The following is an 18,714-nucleotide window of genomic DNA, read 5'->3' on the forward strand; positions in this document are numbered from 1 at the left end:
CATCTGGTCCAGAGTCAAACTTCCCACACCTGCAATCTGAAATACCAACTGTTACCCTAAAGCAGGTAAAGATTTATTTTAGTTTGATTACCTAAGGAATATATAAACTTGGCTGAATTCTATACCCTCTGCCTACATTTGCCAAACATATAGGTCAAAGTTAACAAAAGGCTACAACTATTGCCACTTATACAGAACAAAAGTTTTCTGGGGATAAACAAATAGTTGTGTTTTTCTGGGACGATTAAGCAATGGTGTTGAATGATTACATTTCTTATTCCAAAGTGGCATCTGATGATACAGAATCAATGGAAGTTTCTGAGCTAGTCATTGTGTGGATTCCAGCTCACAAGGGGCGTTGTGTGTGGTAACTGACCAGCATGTACGCTTTGTAAGAATCTGCAAAAGTCGCATGGTGGGCAAAGTGAAGAAAATATGGAAAGGGCTTTATATTTTCTTGAAAGCAATGCTCTGAGTCAGGCTTCAGATTATGCAATATGGTTTCAAAGAAACCCTATTGATTTCAAGGGCCCCTGCTGAATAAATAAGTCCAGATGCTGCTTCAATATAAGCTTTTTTTTTCAAGAAATGAGAAAGAGAAAGGGATATTTTTCTCTGTCGGTTCCGAAGTCAGCCCAGCGTGAAGCCCCCTTTGCTGGAGTGTGCAGCAGTGCACGGGCACAGCTCCTCAAGATGCTTGCCCTCACCAGTAAGGTCTGCTTCCCCAGGTCTTCCCCGGACAGCCTCGGGGTCATTTCCCAAATACCACCAGGTGGCGCTTTAGAACCCCCCCCTCACTGGTCGCCAGCCCTCCCCTGGTCCTGCAGGCACCCCCTACCCTGTCCTGCACCTCGAAGATAAGGACCGTGAAGGACAAAATCTCTAACGGTGGGTGGCTGGCTGGGTGTGACGTGCTCCCACTCAGCTTTCAGCAGAGGAGCTGGGTGCCACCCCCTCTCTGTAAATCTCTGGTTGAGGGTCGTCCCTGGGGAGGATTTCAAAGGCTCCGAGCAAGAGGCACTGGCCCTGGGTGTTAGCGGCAGGAGGGGAACGGAGGGCCTCTGTCCTCAGATGCACCTGACGGCCATTCCTTGGGACTCTTCAGGACGGTCACACCGCCAAAGCCCCGGGACGGACGGAGGCCCATGTGCACGGCAAGGCCTCCACCCCCGACCCCCTCCTGACCATCCCCGGGGACATTCCTGGGGAGCTGGAACGGGTCGGATGCCTCTGCGACTGTCTAAGGGGGAGCTGACCTCTTTTGAATGCAAATTATTTTTCAGTGTAAGTGAAAAAGAATAGTTACCTTACACAGTTACCCAGAGGAATAAAGGAGGCGCTGGAGGAAAGTGTCTGGCGTAAGGAAAATACTCGGTGGGCACTGAAATCCTCCTCCTCCTCCTTCTAATGCGTCTAATTTCTCCTCTCCTCCACCCTTCTTCAATTTCTCCTTCTCCCTGCCCCCCCTCGCCCTCCTCGCCCATCCTTAGCTACCTGCGCCCGTCCCCTCCATCAGCTCCAGAGCAGGGAAGCCGTCTCCCAGCCTTGCTGCGCTGAAAGGTCCCCTGGTGCCAAGCCAGGCCTCCCTCCTCTCTGCATTCGTCACCCTCTGCCCACCGCGGATGGGGCAGCAGCCGGTCGGGGGCTGCCAGAAGTGTGCGATTCAAGCCCTCGTTTTGACAAGTGCCAGCTTGGTGACCCTCACGAACACTGCCTATGTCACCCTCCCCTTCTGTAACCCTTCAGTGACAGTGACAGCTTACTTACAGAGCTTTGAGCGTAAGGGGAATACTACGTGGAAAATCAGCCAGCCTACGGTAGGATGCTGATAAATAATGCGTCATGGAAGAAATTAGGGTTGCGCCACAAATATATACCAAACACCTGTCATACACCAGGCAGTGTGGTTGGCCCTGTCGCAGCAAGAAGGTGGTCTTTCCTGGACAAGCCACTGTAGTTTCTATTAGGGATACGTTTTCAGTGTAGCCACAGAATTCCATGCCAGATTCCTGTCCTGTCAGAGAGTGAATGAGATAACCTGGCCGTCTTTGAATCTTACCCCACAGATTCCAAAGAATATCCTTATTTTCTCTTTCCTTTTTGGGAAACTGAAATAGATTTGTGCCATTATGTCATTCTCCTTATTGGCAGATTGTGCATAAAACCAGCCTATTTTCACACTCACTTCTTCCCTTATGCTTTAAAACACATATGGGCATCGTTGATCCATAGATACCACCTCTATCATTTTTTCTGGATTATGAGAACAGAACGACTGTTCTAGACAACAAATTTTCTTCTGCCATACTTTTGAACATTTTACACTGATATCCTCAATTTCTTCTATTGCTCCTGCTGACCCAGTCTTGCCCTCAAAGGGAAAGTTGTCCTGAGATGCACTGTGTTTCTATTTTAAAATATGTACCCTGTCTACTGAATTATATTGGTCACAGAAAGTGTCTCCATACGGACATTTCACTGCTGATCATTCCATAGAATTCAGATGCGTTTTTCTTGCTCCATTCATTTGCTGATGACTCAGACTCACCAGTTGAAAAATCCTGTTTAATGAGTTCCCTATCAGTCTCATTTAAAGTATATTAACAATAATGATATGCAAAAGTCAATATTCTTTGTGACTGTAGCACACTGAATTTTTCAGCCCACTTGACAGTTTAAAATTGCCACTGGGAAGAACTTGACTTTCAAGGAGAATTAAATGGCTTCTATTGTGGTGACTGATTATCAGCATTAGAACCGTGCATTTTTCCACTACAGTAGAGGAAATAATTTAATTAGTCTGTTATTGTAAATGTACTGATTTTCATACATTAACTTGCAGCCCGCGGCTGATAGAAAAGAAATTAACACTGACTCTTTTTGACTGTGGAATGAATTGGACTTTCCAGGGCACGAAAATTAATTATAAATGCTCTCTGTTTAAGATTGCCAGATTTTTTTTTGATAAATGATGTAATTATTAGATGTCAAGTATACAAATAGTGATGCGTCGATGTTTCAGCTTATTAATTCCAACAGTCACCACTGTGTATAACATATTCATCACATTTAATTGCTCAGTAAAAGGGAAAAAAATCATTGTTCTCATGGTTCTCCCTGTGATTTTCAGGCAATAAACTTCTGCAGACATTGAATGCTAATGCACTAAATTTCTGATGACAGTCTGCGTTTCATTTGGAGCCAAGTCCAAAATAAGCAAGAATCAGTGCAAAGTAGGCTACAGCTATAGGAGCAGGGATGAACTTTTACAGAATTCTGGGGTAGGTGAAATTCGCCTTCACCATCCTCCCATCTGTGTGTTTTCCCCTCTCTCCTTTTCCTGTTTTTGGGTGTGTAGAGTTGACCACCCACAGCCTGCTGCTCTCTTCTCGGATCTCAGGAGCCCGGTCTTCCCAAAGAAGCCCCCCAATCAGTGCCTCCATGGAGCACGGAGACAACTGTCTAGCTTCAGAAGAAGTCAGGGGTTCCCATGACAACAGATAGGAGTCATGACTAAGGAAGTCCATTTTTTAAAAACTCAGCAATGATTTCAAATACATTTGTATGTTATTCACCCCCATCTGGGATGGTCAGTTCTATGTGTCAACTTAGCTGGGCTCCAATTCCCAGTCACGCAATCAAATGCTAATTTAGGCATTGCCGTGAAGATATTTTGTAGATGTGATTGAAGTCCCTAATCAGTTGATGTTACGTGGGGAAAACATGATTTTCCCACATTATCTGAGTAGAACAAATGTCCTCACAAGTGTGCTCACAAAAGGGAAGCAGGAGAATCAAAGTGGAGAAGAGAGGAGGTGACGGTGGAAGCAGACTTTGAAGTGATGCGCTTTGACGATGCAGGCAGGGACAGGACACGAGGAATGCCAGGGGCTTCCGGAAGCTGGACAAGGCCCTCCCCTCAAACCGGAAGGAACCAGCTCTACCAGCTCTTTGGCTTTAGCACAGAGAGACCCATTTTGGACTTTTGAGCTCCAGGATTGAAAAGTAACACAGGCAGACCTCAGGGGTATTGCAGGTTTGGTTCCAGACCACTGCAAAAAAGTGAGCATCACAGCAAAGGAAGTCAAATGAATGCTGTGGCTTCCTGGTGCATATAAAAACTACGTTTACACTATCTGTAGTCTATTAAGTATGCAATAGTATTGTGTCTAAAAAAATGTATGTGTGCTAATTTTTATTTTTTATTAAAATATCATTTGATATACAATCTTATGATGGTTTCACCTACACAACACAGAGGTTCAACATTCACCCACGTTATCAAGTCCTCACCCCCTCCACTGCAGTCACTGTCTGTCAGTGTAGTAAGATGTCACAGAGTCATTGTCTTCTCTGTGCCATGCCACCATCCCCATGACATACCTATACTGTGATTGCAAATCATAGTGCCCCTTCATCTCCTTCTCCCTCCCCACCCACCCTGCCCAGCCCATTCCCCTTTGGGAACTGCTATTCCCTTCTCAGTGTCTGTGAGTCTGCTGCTGTTTTGAAATGAGGGAGATCATTTGGTACTTGTCTTTCTCCGCCTGCCTTATTTCACGGAGCATAATACCCTCTGACTCCATCCACGTTGTTGCAAATGGCAGGATTTCTTTTCTTTTTATGGTACACGCCTTAATTTAAAAATGCTTTTTTGCTAAAAATGTTAGCCATCATCTGAGCTGTCAGCGAGTCATAATCACAGATTACTCTACCAAATAGAATAATAATGAAAATGTGTGAGATACACAGGGAATCACCAAAATGTGCCAAAGGGAGCAAAAGCTGTTGGAAAAACTCCAAAATGCAGGGTTGCCACAGCCCTTCAATTTGTAAAAAACACCAAGATATGTGAAGCACAGTAAAAGGAAGAACAACCAAATGATGCATGCTTGTAAATTTGTATTTTTTTAAGCCACCAAGTTGGTGATTGTTACAGCAAACATAGGAGACTCACACACTGTTTGACACATTTGAAAAATGGTAGGCAGCGTGAGTGTGAAATCGGTTGGCTTCTTCCATCTACGCTCTTTCAGGGCACATATGGCTCATATCCTCCCCGCAATCACTCTGTGGCATCCGTAGAGCCACGGTCTATGGGTGAATGCCTGCTGAGATCAACCACAAAGCCAGGGGTGGGCCAGGAACACCTCCCATCAGGCCTGGCTGCTCTGGTCCCTTGGAGCTGTGGTAGGGTCTCACAGTCCTTCCCCAGGTACCCACTTCTAGGCATGCAAAGTGAAACCTACAGGCTCTTTCTTTATGCCTCACTTTCCCTCTGTGGTGGGCACAAGTAAAAATGGGCCCCAGGATTCCCATGCTGGCTATGCAGGTGCATGTACCCCATATAATTCCCTGCCCTTGAGTACGGGCAGGAGCAGTGCCCATGAAGGGTGGCACTCAAGTGAAGAAGTCCCTAAGCACTTGACTTTGGTTAATCTACAAGGAGATCACCTGTGCTGGCTTGACCTACCCAGCTGAGCCCTTAAACATGACAAGAAACAGCAGCAGATCCTGTCCTATGTCAAGGAGAAAGCAGAAGCCATGCCATGAACTGCCTACGGGGACTACCTGTGAGCAACTGCGGGCAGCTTCTGGGACCTGAAAATGGCTCTGTGGGTTGCCACCAGGAAAATAGAGACCTCAAACATGCAGCCACAAGGAAATGGTCTGCCCACCACCTCTGAGCCTAGAAGGGGACCCTAATCACAAGAAAGGAAGGCAGCCAAGCAGACACCATGATTTCTACCTGGTGACACCTGAGCAGGGGACCCAGCTAACCTGTGCCTCGATTCCTGACTCGTGGAAACTGTAAAAGAGTAATTTGTCTTGTTGGAAACCACTAAGCTTGTGGCCACTGGCTGTGTAGCAATAGAAATAAATACACCACCTTGCTAAAAGCAATCTTGACTGTGTCACTAAGCAAGTAATCCCCAAGCATGCAAAATTAATTTAAACTATGTTTTTAATAATTTATAACCTTATGCATGCCATAGATACAGGAGAAAACTTGCCTAAAGGAAAAGCAGCTGTGGTCTGAGCAGAAGGAGTGATGGGAAGAGGTGCTTTCCTCCAGAATGAACTTCCCTTCCCATCTCTGCACGTGAGTGGATTCCTACATGCTCACTTGCCATGCCGGCAGCAAGCCCACGTAGCAAGGAGATACACCCAAGACTTCCTAGACTCCGGCTGCCCACTCCGGCTTCCCTATCCTGTCATTTCCCATGGCCCTGGGGGTCTCTGTCACACACTGGACCTTGTGCGCACTGACAGACTCACAGAATCATTTGTCCTTTGGGAAAAATAAGTTTCTACCTCCCCAGAGAAATTTGAAATCTTTAAGGGCACAGTACCAGGTCAAAAATGCTTGGTATTAGAAGGGCTAACTCACAATGAGTGTCCACATCTTACACAGAAAGTATTGTATTCTCCCTGCACCAAATGCAATGGTAGTGGTAACACATGCAGATATTTATGAAGCTGAAATGATTCCGTTGATCAAAAAGCACCTTGCACACCTCCTTTCAACTATTATGCATTCAGTAAATGCTAGTTCAGTCCAGAACCACGGCACCAAACGTGATAGTTTTTGATATAATACAATTCATCTACACCCATTTACAGCATTCGGGTTATTTACTGTCCTAGCAGGGTGTGAGCAAGCCGTAGGTCTGGGTGCTGCTCAGAGAGGGAGTGAACAGACAGCCCACATCCTGCACCTGCGGCTGTGCCCAAACAGGGCTGCCCCTTCAATCTCCTCCAAGAGCAAAGCACAATCTCCCCCTAGCAAAGGCACTGTTTGCACCTCAGTAGCAAATCCTACCAAGTATGAGTTTTCCAGAGTGAGAGACAAAGAAGGAGAGGAATTCAGAGGCAACAGAAGACAGCCCACTCAAAGCTGCCAACACAGCATGGAATTTCCACTTCGGAGGGGAAGGTCTCTCACTCCACGTTTGACAAGAGGCACGTCTGTGAAATGCGAAGTCCATTCACATTGGAAGTCCTACATTGTTTCCCAAAATTAAGTTCTTCGAGCTAATTTAAAGAGCAATTGGTTGCTAGATCAACCTGCCTTAATACACATTTTCCAGGAAGCTTGTTTGAAGGGTAACGCCACTTGCTCGTGTTGCTTCGGGGAGAGCTTTAAGACAGGATTGTCTTCCTTCCCCTTTACCTGTGTTCCCAACAAACACACTGTTTCTCTCCAGAAGATAAAGCTGTGAAGGAAATTATATATCTGTCCCTGGGAATGGGGAAGATAAAAAGGGCTTTATCACCTCGTCCCCCTGATTTGTCATCATGTGCCACATTTTCACAATGTTCTTTTTTATTGCTTCTCACTCCTAATAATGCAGCAGATGGTAAATCCCAGGAATTATTTAACAGGTTGGGCAAAAATTCTAAGAGCAAAATGACTTCGGAAACTATGTGTGAAGCCAAACGTGGAGCAGAGCAGGTCTAGACCCGGCGCCTGGGGGCAGATGAAGTAGCATTAAAGGAAGCAGGGCGAAGATCTCTAGTTCTATTATTGTGCAGCTGCAAAGTGGGTGTGCAGGATCCACGACTCACAGGGAACTAAAATCTACAAGTGAGCATAAGACAGCACTTGATTGTTTAAAATGAATTACTTCCATGCCCAAATTATACATGTTGAGAAGGCTTGAAGACATGAGCACAGAAACCACCAGCAAACAGGATAATGGAGGTCGGTGAAAGTCCAGACTTCAGGCAAAGACCCCAGTTTTCCAAAAGGGGACAAGGAGTATATTTAAGAAACTGCATTTTCTAGGACCACACTAATTCCTGGGTAAATGTGAAATAAATAACGCAAATGGGTCTCATGTCCTTGACCTCTAGGTTAACTAGTGAGAAAAATCCTAGTAGAACTATCCATCTATCTAACCATCCATGCACAGTTGCTACTCGTACATCCAGCCAATACTTGCGTAGCTACTACCAAAGCCAGTTACTATGATTGATAGACACGTGGGAAATACAAGGGGCTCCCATGAAATCCCCAAAGAGACATTCTATCTAGGATGTTTGCACAGCGACTGTGCAGGTGCTCTTACAGAGAAGCGCATAAGGTATTCATAAGATGCCAGAGGAGAGACGCGTCTCCCCGAGACACTGTAGAAGGCATCCATGCATGTTAGGAGATCGTCATTCCCTTAGGGTTCTTTAAAGGAACATATTCGCACATGGGAGTCGAAAATATTTTTTCCTTGGTGGCTAAGCCAGTGCTGAATCATCCCTAGAGTTCATGTGTCTCTGGCAAAAGCTAAGTTGGAGACATGGCTCAGGATGGGAGTTCAAATCCCCAGCTCTCTCCTGAGTTAAAGACGAGCTGGACCACGGGTCACAGCCAGCCAAGCATGGCAGAGAGGCCAACAGACAGGGCTAGTGGGACTCACTGACCACACTGCTCCTCCGAGTCCCTGGGAGGCCTTCCTCGTTGGGAACAGCAAGCAGAGGAGAGTCTGGCCCTTCTGGGGACCATGAAGTGGGGGAAGGGGATGGGAAGACAAGATAAAGGACAGCTGCCCTGCCACGGGCACAGCATGGCCTGGTGTTGAAGAGGGAGTGCCCTCATCCGCCTCACCCCCTCCATAGCACACTGATGCACCTCTGCATTCATGGGCACTACCACTGTGGGAAGGCCATGGGCTGAGAGAATCATGAAACTCACCCGGGGGCATGGACCTCCCTGACTGCAGGCGAGTCTCGGAGGTGAGAGCAGTCCTTTGGCATGGCACACTGGGAGCAGGATTTTCTCACGTGCTGCATCAATAATTGTAGTAGCCAGGGTTCTCCAGAGAAACTGAACTGATAGGAGATGCAGAAAGAAAACTGTGAGGCTGGTCAATTGGAAATCTGCAGGTCAAGCTGGCAGCCTGGAGATTCAGGGAAGACTCAAGCATTGCAGCCTGGAGTCCAAAGGCTGGCAACTCAGGCAGAATTTCTGCCTTGCAGCCTGGAGGCAGAGTTCATTCTTCCTTGAGGAGCCAAGGTCTTTGCTATGCAGGCATCCAACTGATTGGATGAGCCCCATGCACATGGTGGAGGGCAATCTGCTTTGCTTTAAGTCAGATAATTGTGAACGTTAGTCACATCTAAAAATATCAAATACATTTGCCCCGACAATAGACGGGTGGTGGACCAAACAGCTGGTTAGCAAAGTCTAAGCAAGTTGACATGGAAAATTAACTGGCACAGTCCAATTAGTGTACACCTGGAAGAGAAAGGCAGTACATGAGCAGAGCCACACGTGATGAAGATGTGTCAGATGATGGACATGGGTTTGAGGAAGTGTGCATTCTCCTCCTCCTTCAGTTGCTCGGAATAAAATAACATTGAGCAGGTCAGTATACATTGACTAAGCCAGGTACTGAGCTGAGGGCTATGACACAGAAGTGAACAAACGGAAATGGTCCGTACCCTCACGGAGAGGATGGTCTGGACCGTGGGGCAATGTTCTACAACCCCAGGGGCCATGTCTGGCCCGCTACCTGTTTTTGTAAGTAAAGTCTGCTTGGAATACATGGCACAGGTTTGTTTACATATAGTGTATGGCTGGTTTTGCAGCCACCATGGTGGAGTTGGCCCCGGGTCCTGCAAAGTCTAACTATTTACTGTCTTGCCCTTCACAGTACCAGTGCCGACCCCTGGTGCAGACCTGTGCATAACAGCATGGAGAGCCTGAGGACCGCCATTCCTGGGGCCACTGATGAATGCTGACACTGCATGGATTGCTTCTGCAGGATAAGGAAAGAGAAATCTACCATGGAGCCCTTCAGAAGTCCAGGCTGGAAACTTCTAGCGGCAAACATATTCGTTATAGGAACTGGGCACCAAGTTAAGATGTTGGCTCTACAGCTGGAATCAAGAAGGCTTCTGTAGAAAAGAGGCAGAAAGCCCACGTGGAGTGAACAAGAAAAAAGGAAAAACACAGAGTGAAGCACAGATTACCAAGAGAGATGAAAAGGCAGTTCAGTGACACGGGCCACGCTGTTTTCAAGGAAGCCAAAATTACAAAAGCAGAAATAAAACCTAGACTGTAGAACAGACACAGAGAACAACCCAATCAATGAGACAGAAAACAAACAAGATAGTCTAAGAATTAAGAGAAGAACAAAGAAAAAAAAGTGTATAAAAAACACAGAGGATGGGAACAGAGCTTTGGTGTAAAGAAACTGATTTTCTCTAGGAAGCCCCCAGAATACTAGAAAAAGAAGCACTTATTTAGGTAACTATTATGTCCTATGTACTGTGGTAAGCACTTTACAGTTAGTATCCCTTAAAACAATCCTTCAAGGCGCACACTAATATACCCCCATTTTTCAAATGAAAAACACAGGTATTACGGGAAGCCTGTAATTTACACAGTGAGCTAGTAAACAGATAGATCAGGAGTCAAAAACCGAGCTGACTAGATTTAACATCTGGCGTCAACATCCCTCATCAAGAAACAGTCAAGGAACGTTTCCCGGAAAGCAAAAAAACACACAAAATAACCCAACTTAGGGGATCAAAATGATTTGTCTTCATAGTCTTCTAAAATAATGGAGAGCACATTACATGCTCAAATGCTTTGTCACATTTATGCAAAACACAGAACGAGTGTATACATTTGGAGAGTGGTTTCCACGTCCGAGAACCAGTGCCGTGATATGCAGAAGCCAAGGAGGCAGGTTCAGGCCGCACCACCACGAAGTTACTATTTAATTGAAAGAAAGGCAATGATATTCTGTGCCTGACAAGCCACATCAAGAAGTGGGTCTGGTTCTGGGAGACATTTTTAAGGACATTGATGGAATGAGCCAACTTCATGAAGTGTTCAGAGGCCGCTTGTGAGTAAACGTGACTCAGTCCCAAGAAGAGACACTCGAATGATGGTGGGAGTGGGTGCCAAGCGGTCCCTTCTGATGCAGGCAGGCCGTGAAGGGGCTACTCAGACTGAAGTCTGATGTGGGCTACACGTAAAGGCAAAGCGTAACCCTCCCTTTTTGTTATACAACCCTTCAAATGACTTCCCGGGCAAGGAGAGTAAACTTTGCTGGAAATACCAGAGGAGATCCCATTTCATGGTTTGTGTTTCTCGATTCACAATTCTGTGCCTGAGAGCATAACCTGGCTTATCACAGGTATCATTGCCATTTGGGGATTAATGTTTTACAAACTTGGCAGAGAAGAATGACTATAGTGTAGGGCTACCTCTCTAAAGCCACTTCACACTGACCCTGCGAGAGTTTCTGGATGCTTACGATGGCTGAGGAAGCATCGTAATTGGCTCAGTCTAATTGGCTCAGTCCAATAAATTGGCTCAGTCGAATTGGCTCAGTCCAATAAAAATGAACCCCTAAGAGGACATAAGTAGCCAAAAGAAGCAAATAAATATGCAGGACACAGTTTCATAATCTGTGCCACTTCTGAATTAATAACATAGAGTGATCAAATGGAATACATTGCAAATTTTGTTCAGCATGTGCTGAAACAATAACTATTTTATGAATACCCAGTAATGTCAATTATTATTTATTATTAACAGCCCACCATCAAATTAAAAAGAAGACATACGTGTGTGTTCTAGTCTGCTCGTTTCCCTCTCTTACCTCATTATAAGGCTCAGTTGCTTCATAACTAATTAATGATTTAAGGTAACTTGGAAATAGAAATCGCAACCCACATAACCAGACACTAAGGTTGAAATGGGGTAACATTCTGTCATGTTCTTGGGTTGTTTATAAAATTTTGATTACTGGTAAATATTTGATCTACTTTTTTGTGCCTGACAAGAACGTACTGTTTTCTGAGATCTACTTTTTCCAAGATCTACTTTTAAGTTCCAAGCTGTTTTACATGACCATCTAATTCCTGGTATTCTAATTTGGAAAAAGAGACCCAAGTCCACAGGGCCTTCTTATTGTGTGATAAACCACTGGGAAATGGTGCAAAGAGCGCACGTACTCCCGTCAGGGCAAGCAGTCGCTGTGCCCCTTAGGGAAGAGCGTGAATTCCTTCCCAAAGTCTGTGGTTCCTCTTGACGTACAGGAGGCAGAAGCTCCCTATAGCTGCTTATCATGCACTTTACAAAGAGGTTTTATGTTTCCATGTGACTCTCATAAAAGTCCTATGAAGCAGCTCTTTTTAATTCCCTATGGTATTGAGAAAACTGAGGTTGGGACATTCAGTGTGTTTCCTCAAGTCTAACAGCTTTCAAAGTGCAGATCCAGGCCTTCAAAATAATGGCTGGACTCCATCTGCTTCACGCTGCCAGCGCTGGTCCTGAGAAGGAGAACGGAGCTGATGGACGTATTCGTATGAAGTTACCAAACCGACTTCTCATTTCAGCTAAGCAGCCTGTCAGTTCATCCCCAACACTAGGCTCTGGGTGAGCCCCTGGTGGGAAGCTAAGCACTTAATATAAAAGCCCACACAGTTTTTAGAGCCTGGGGCCAGAAAAGAACAATCTGTCCTTCCTGAGACATTTTGATATGGTAATGAAAAATGTAAATGGCATATTCATCCCTGAACCTTAAAATCATCAGTGGAAATTGAGAAAAATCTAGCAACAAAAAGCTCAAGACCACATTCACCAAATTCAAGGCACAAAACCTCACAGAATTATGGAGAAAGTCCACCCAATCAGTGGCATTCAGAGCTAAGAATTCAGCCACTAAGTAGCATAATTGCTGTAATTAGTCAAATGGTGTAATTACAGTAAACACATGATACGTTGCCTCCGAAGCATGTAATTGCAAAACATAATGGTGTTATTATGATTTCTGATGATATAATACAATTTGGATGTATAATGAATGCCTATAACAATATTAAGACATTTTCCATGTGTGAATATTCTTAGTACTTGATTTGGCTTTCTTAAACTTTCTAGGTTTAAACCTAAGTCATGCAGGAAATCAAAGCTTTTCAATGAAAGGGAAAGTGACTATCATCCAACACAGTGTCTTGGTGAGAAAATGATAGATAGAAAGAGATAACAAAGTATTTGAAGTTGAGTGTAAGGTCACTGACTCATTAGGACAACCCTACAGAGGAATAATGCTGCAGTGCAAGAAAATACCTACACAAATGTAGTTATTTCATGTACATTCTATTTCTCAGGAATTTGAATTTTTACCTTAAGTTTACTGCTAAACTATCCATGAAAATAAGAACATAACGCCGTCAGCACCATTCCTAGGAGAAGGCAATGTTTTTAAGGCATTTGCACATTAGTTACGCATGTATCCAAATTTCATATCGTATATTATACTGATAATTATGAGTGGTCTTGAATTCTTTTTAGATTCAAGGTTTTGTATGACTGAAAACATTTTTAATTCACAGAATTTGAGAGTTGGGAGAATGCTTTGTGGGTGAAGAGATGCACAGTTCAGGGGCTCTTGAACTTGATTCATAAAAGGCACTGCATGTTTTGGTGGAGATGCAGTTTTCTTGGAAAGGGGTTTTCATCAGTGTGTTCAGCAGATCTGGGAAGCAGACGGGTCGGCCTGGGAGGTCACCCTACCATCTACACATGGGTTGGAGTCTTCTCTACCAATGCCCATCAGATCCGTACTCCACTTCGGCTTCAACCTTCGTAGGAAGGAACTCTAAGTAATCTTTCAAAGTGTTTGTCCTGTTATCCATGAAACAGTCCACTCCTTAGATCCTTACTCCCCCATACTGACCACATTTCTTCTTCATCAGACCTTCTACCCTGCTGTCTTGATCCCTCTTCCAGACGAAAGCCCTCCAGAGTGTCTGAAGACAACTCCTATCACAAATGGCTCTTTCTCTCGAATGAGCATCTCTATTACTGGGGGCCCTTCCTTCTTCCTTCTCCAGTGGGTCCCCCATCCAGCAAGACCCCATTTAGAGTGGGACACGACTCTCTAGATGAGAGGTTAGCAAACATTTTCTAGTAAGGGTCAGACAAGAAGTATTTTTGGCTTTGTGAGCCGTACAGTCTCATCACAATGAGTCAGCATGTCTGCCACACAAAAGCAGACATAGATGAATGTGGAAGGCTGTGCACTAATAAAACCTTATTTTAAAAACACAGGACAGACTGGAGTTGACGTGTTGGTTTGCTGATCACACCCAGATGAATCTGAGGCAGAGAAGAGTCCTGGGCAACAGTTCTTCTCTGTCTTCTGACCTTCTGCTAATCCAGTTTAACTATTTAAAAAACAAACAAACCACGAAGCATACCACTGATCTGTGCTGAGCATGCAGTTAACAAAGTTCTGTAGATAAGCACTTGTCTAATAGAACTTTCACGATAAAGGGAAGTTTTCTGTCCATGTTGTACAGCAAGGTGGCCATGGGTACACGTGGCTACTGAGCAAGTGAACAGTACCTGATGCATTTTACAGATTGAATTTGTTATTTAATTCTAATTAATTTGTTTAAATTAAAACAGCCCTTGAGTGGCTATCACATTGGACAGCACAGCCACAGATGTTGTTTCCCTCTGCCCTTCAGCATTACTCATTAATGACACTGTACATGTTGTTAAGTTTACACATGAACTCATTTATTATTATCAGCAAAATACAGCTTCAAGTATCATAGAAGTTCAATAAATATTAATGATGATCATTAAATTGAATCATTACAGATAATGACATAGCATGACAAGATATGAGACATAATTAGAACCCGTCTTGCTTTTATTGACAAAGATTTTCCATGGAACTGGGAGCCACAATCACATCATACTATAGGCTTTCACGATTTTAAATTATTTTAATGGATTTCACACTTTTGATGTTTATCTGTAGTCAATTCAAGCTTTTCCTCATTGACATTCCCCTGCAATGAATATTGATGGATTTTACTGTAGTGTGAATTTCCAAGGGTCTTTTTTTTGTCTCGTGCTCTGAAGATCCAGACTTTGGCATGCACTGTTTAGTGTTTAAGTTCATTCCAACTCTATAGAAAGGAGAGAAGAGCATTTCCTTCTAATGTTCACTGTGCTCAGGAACCAGAATGCCAAACAACAAAGGAATTAAGAACACCAGCCTGCTGGAAAGTAAACAAGTTCATGAATTGAGAACCCAACTATTATTCAAAACACACTGCTTTTATTGCATCCCTTCACGTATTTATTCAACAAAAACTGCTCTTTGCATTGCAGATACAAGAGCAAACTGAACATATGTGGATTCTGCCATCAGGGAGCTGCCACCCCATGCAGATGACAGACATTAATCAAGGCACCTCATAAGCAAAGGCCCATTTACAAATTATAGTCTGGAAAGTTCCACAACACACTGAGGGCATATCACCAAGGGCCCTAGCAGTGCCCAGCAAGAAGTGACATTTAGGGGGACATCTCAAGAATAAAAATGGAGCCTTGCAGTAAAATTGGCAGCAGATACATAGCAGGGTGAGGAACTGTGTTAGGTCACATGTGAGGGTGAAAGTGAGGCAGGGATGTGCCCAGGACTGGCCATGAGTTAGCATGGGGTCCTGGTCCCCATCCCAAGAGCAAATAGGTGGTGGTGGGGTCAATGGTGAGAAAGTTAAGGACAGATGGGGAAGCAGAGGGGCAGCAGAATCCACCCAGCATGTGACAGGACCTCTCTGGCTGCTACAGGGACACAGGCTGGGGGCCACATACAATGGTGGGTCCAGATTCAGCACTCGGCCTGTCATCCATCTGAAAAGTGAGTGCATTCTGTGCTGGAGAGGTCAGAACAGGCACGGAAGGAGTGAGTGTCCTGGGGCAGTACTCAGAGGGTAGACTCGACCAGAAGGAGTGCGAGGGAGGGCTGAGGGGCTGGGCACCGCCCTGACGAGCCGGGTCCTGGAGTCTCTGCTGTTCTCCAGAGGTCCAGCATTGAGCGGGCACTGCAGGGCCAAGTGTTTATGTCGTGGCGTAAGCAATCCTTCTAGAGCAATGAAGACCTCTAAAGGGATGAAGAGCTTCTTTTTGTTCTGGGTGCATGTGTGTTTCAAACATAAATGTAAGATGCATGGCAAATCCTCTTCCTAGGCTCTGAAGGCAGCTGGGTCCTTGGCATCCCTTGGCTTGTATCTGCCTCCATTGTCAGATGACATCGTCCCCATGTCTCTGGGTCCAAATCTCCCTCTTCAATTAGTGACACTAGTCACCAGGTTAGGGCCCCCCACTGATGACCTCACCCTAATGTAACTCTGTTTGCCAAGACCCTGTTTCTAAGCAAGGTCCTGTGTAGGTTCTGGGGCCTAGGATTTCCACATGTCTTTTTGGGGAGACACAATTCAACCCAGAATGCCATGCATTAAATTTTCCTAACTGAAGCATGTGTAGATATTTCTTCTCAACTATCATCCCCCGTAAGCACTGCTATGAAAGGCAGAAAAACAGGGACCTGCATTCAGTCTAATTCTGGCTGCTTCTCATACTTGCACATGATTTTATTAGTGTTTACCTGATTGTAACAATTATTTCATTATGTGTCAATTCCCACCCTTGACTTAGAAGTGAGATCTTTTCATAATTAAGACCTGTGTGTCATTTATTAAGACATATAAGACATAGGTCTCATTCTAGCTTAGAGCTTAATGCCTGTCATATGAAGGGACCTCACTTAACGTCCGTCAAGTGAGAGCAAGAGAAGAGAGTAGAAGGAAGTAAGTTAGAGTCATTTCCTGGTTTCATCTTCAGTCTTAACCAGATTAACCTGCCTTCCCATTTCCCCTTAACCTCCCCTAATTGCCTCTATTAATTTCCCTCTCCATCCTTGCAAGGATTGAAAGTCATTGTCAGACATTACTGATAAGCCATGAAGGGAGTGATAAAGAGTAATGGCTGAGATATTAACCTGTTTCCAATCTGCAGATAAGACAGATTAAGTCTGGGACTCTTCTGGTCCAGTGCTTCTGCAGATTGCTAATAAAGATTGCTGGGAATTTTCCATGGACAGGGACACCGCATCCTCTCAAACTGCCAGCACTGGGTGTCACCCCCAGAATACTGTGATTCAGTAACAATTATGCAAGCATTTTATTGCAAAATGTCTTCACCTGCAGTAAAGGGGTTCTGGCTCAATGTCTTCCGCGACCAATTCACTATGCGCAAACACAGTGAGACAGTAAAAAAATTAATGAGTCTGTGTGATCCCATATATGTGAAACACCGAAAAGAGGCAATGCCAAAGACACAGAAAGCAAACTGGGGGTCAGCAGAGATGGAGGGCAGGGAGAGTGACCGCCAGGAGGTACCAGCTTTCTTCTGGGGCTGATTGATGGAAATGCTTGAGGAATTCTGTGAATATGCTACACACCATAAGTAGATGGGAAAATTATGCAATAAGTGGATTATATCTCATGAAAGAAGTTTTTAAAAAGTGTTGGCCAATCTCACGCATGAACACAGATAACGAAAATCTGAAATATTTTTAAAACTTATCAGCAATATATAAAGAAAGGTATTATGTCAAGATCAAGGTTGTTTCCATGTTAGAATGTCAGCTGATTTATTTCATAACAGATTTATGGAAAAAATTCTATATACTCTATGTAGAAAAGTATAGACAGACAGTGAATAACATTAAAGAACTGAACTTAGGGATCCAGACAACATGTTCTTCATTAGAAAGCTCAGTATTGTAGAGATGTCAATCCTTCCCATTTGGTTCATAGATTCAATATAAAATTCCAATAAAAATTTTGGCAGGTTTTCTGTGGGCTGTGACATCCTGATTAAACAATCATATGTACATTCTTCCTCTTCCCTTTCTCGTATCTTACTTTTCCTGTTCTCTTCCCCCTCCTTTTCCTTGAGGGGCAGAATGGCCATGGGCCAAAGTGTCAGTAGATACAGTAAATATGTATAAATACATGCACACACACATACACATAAATCAATTAACCAAACCCTAAATGTGTATCGTCCTTAACAAGGTATTTCATAAGACAGAAAAGATGAACAGCCAGCGACAATTTTTTTAAAGTGCCAACTTTCATTACTAATCAGAAAAAAAAATCGGTTTTAATTCACCAGGGGCTAATTCAAGAGGGAGACCCAGGAAGGTCCTGAACTCACCTCCTCCCACAGGCACACCGAATCTAGACCGACATGTTGGAACAATTCCCTCTAAATTCACAACGAGACTTCATTTCAAACCCAACAGATTTTATAAAAAGTTGGTTTTTGTTTTTCGTCTTTAATCTTATCATCATCTACAGGCTAGGATGTGAAGCAAAAATCCCTCCATGATCTGTGGACAAGGACTGACCATCTGCTACTGGAAGGAGTAAAAGAAATTTGGTATTATCTAGTGAATTTGAATTTGAGTATACTCTACAGCCTAGCCATTCCACTCCTGGGCACCACACCCGAGAGGAGAAACTTTTGTGTATATGCTCCAAGAGACATAACTGCAAATGTTTGTGGCAGTCATATTGTAAATAGCAAAGTTCTTAAGACTGTTAGGAGTCCTTCTGTCTAGCTAAGAGGATCTATTTATTCTGCACCATGTTCAATCTTTCAGTAATTTTAACAAAGGTTCACAGAAACACAGTCTGGATTTGATCTTTATTCCCAGGCCACCTTTTATTTTGAGAATGCCAGTTTGGGGAAACTGCAGATGAGAAAGAATTTTGCTTTCCAATCCACTCCTGGTCTCTAAATTCATCTCTCTGAATTCTGCTTGGAAACCGCCCTGGTCTTTGTCTAGCTCATCTCTTTTATCATCCTCAGCTAAAATGAACCAACTG

At 44.1% G+C, this 18,714-nt stretch overlaps 1 long non-coding RNA gene across 2 annotated transcripts in view; it reads right to left on the minus strand.

Moving 5' to 3' along the window:
- The window catches only part of LOC130681868 (uncharacterized), a 204,061-nt gene that overhangs the window by 59,112 nt on the left and 126,235 nt on the right, over positions 1 to 18,714 (minus strand). Inside the window, exon 3 of one of the 2 annotated variants that reach the window (XR_008995078.1) lies at positions 14,577 to 14,940. The exons of the other annotated variant lie outside the window; for it this stretch is intronic. This is a non-coding gene — a long non-coding RNA (uncharacterized LOC130681868). Of the gene's footprint in view, positions 1 to 14,576; positions 14,941 to 18,714 lie in introns of those variants that run through there. 2 annotated transcript variants of the gene reach the window in all.

The sequence above is a fragment of the Manis pentadactyla genome, chromosome X (assembly GCF_030020395.1).
Source record: "Manis pentadactyla isolate mManPen7 chromosome X, mManPen7.hap1, whole genome shotgun sequence".
Lineage (NCBI taxonomy): Eukaryota > Metazoa > Chordata > Mammalia > Pholidota > Manidae > Manis > Manis pentadactyla.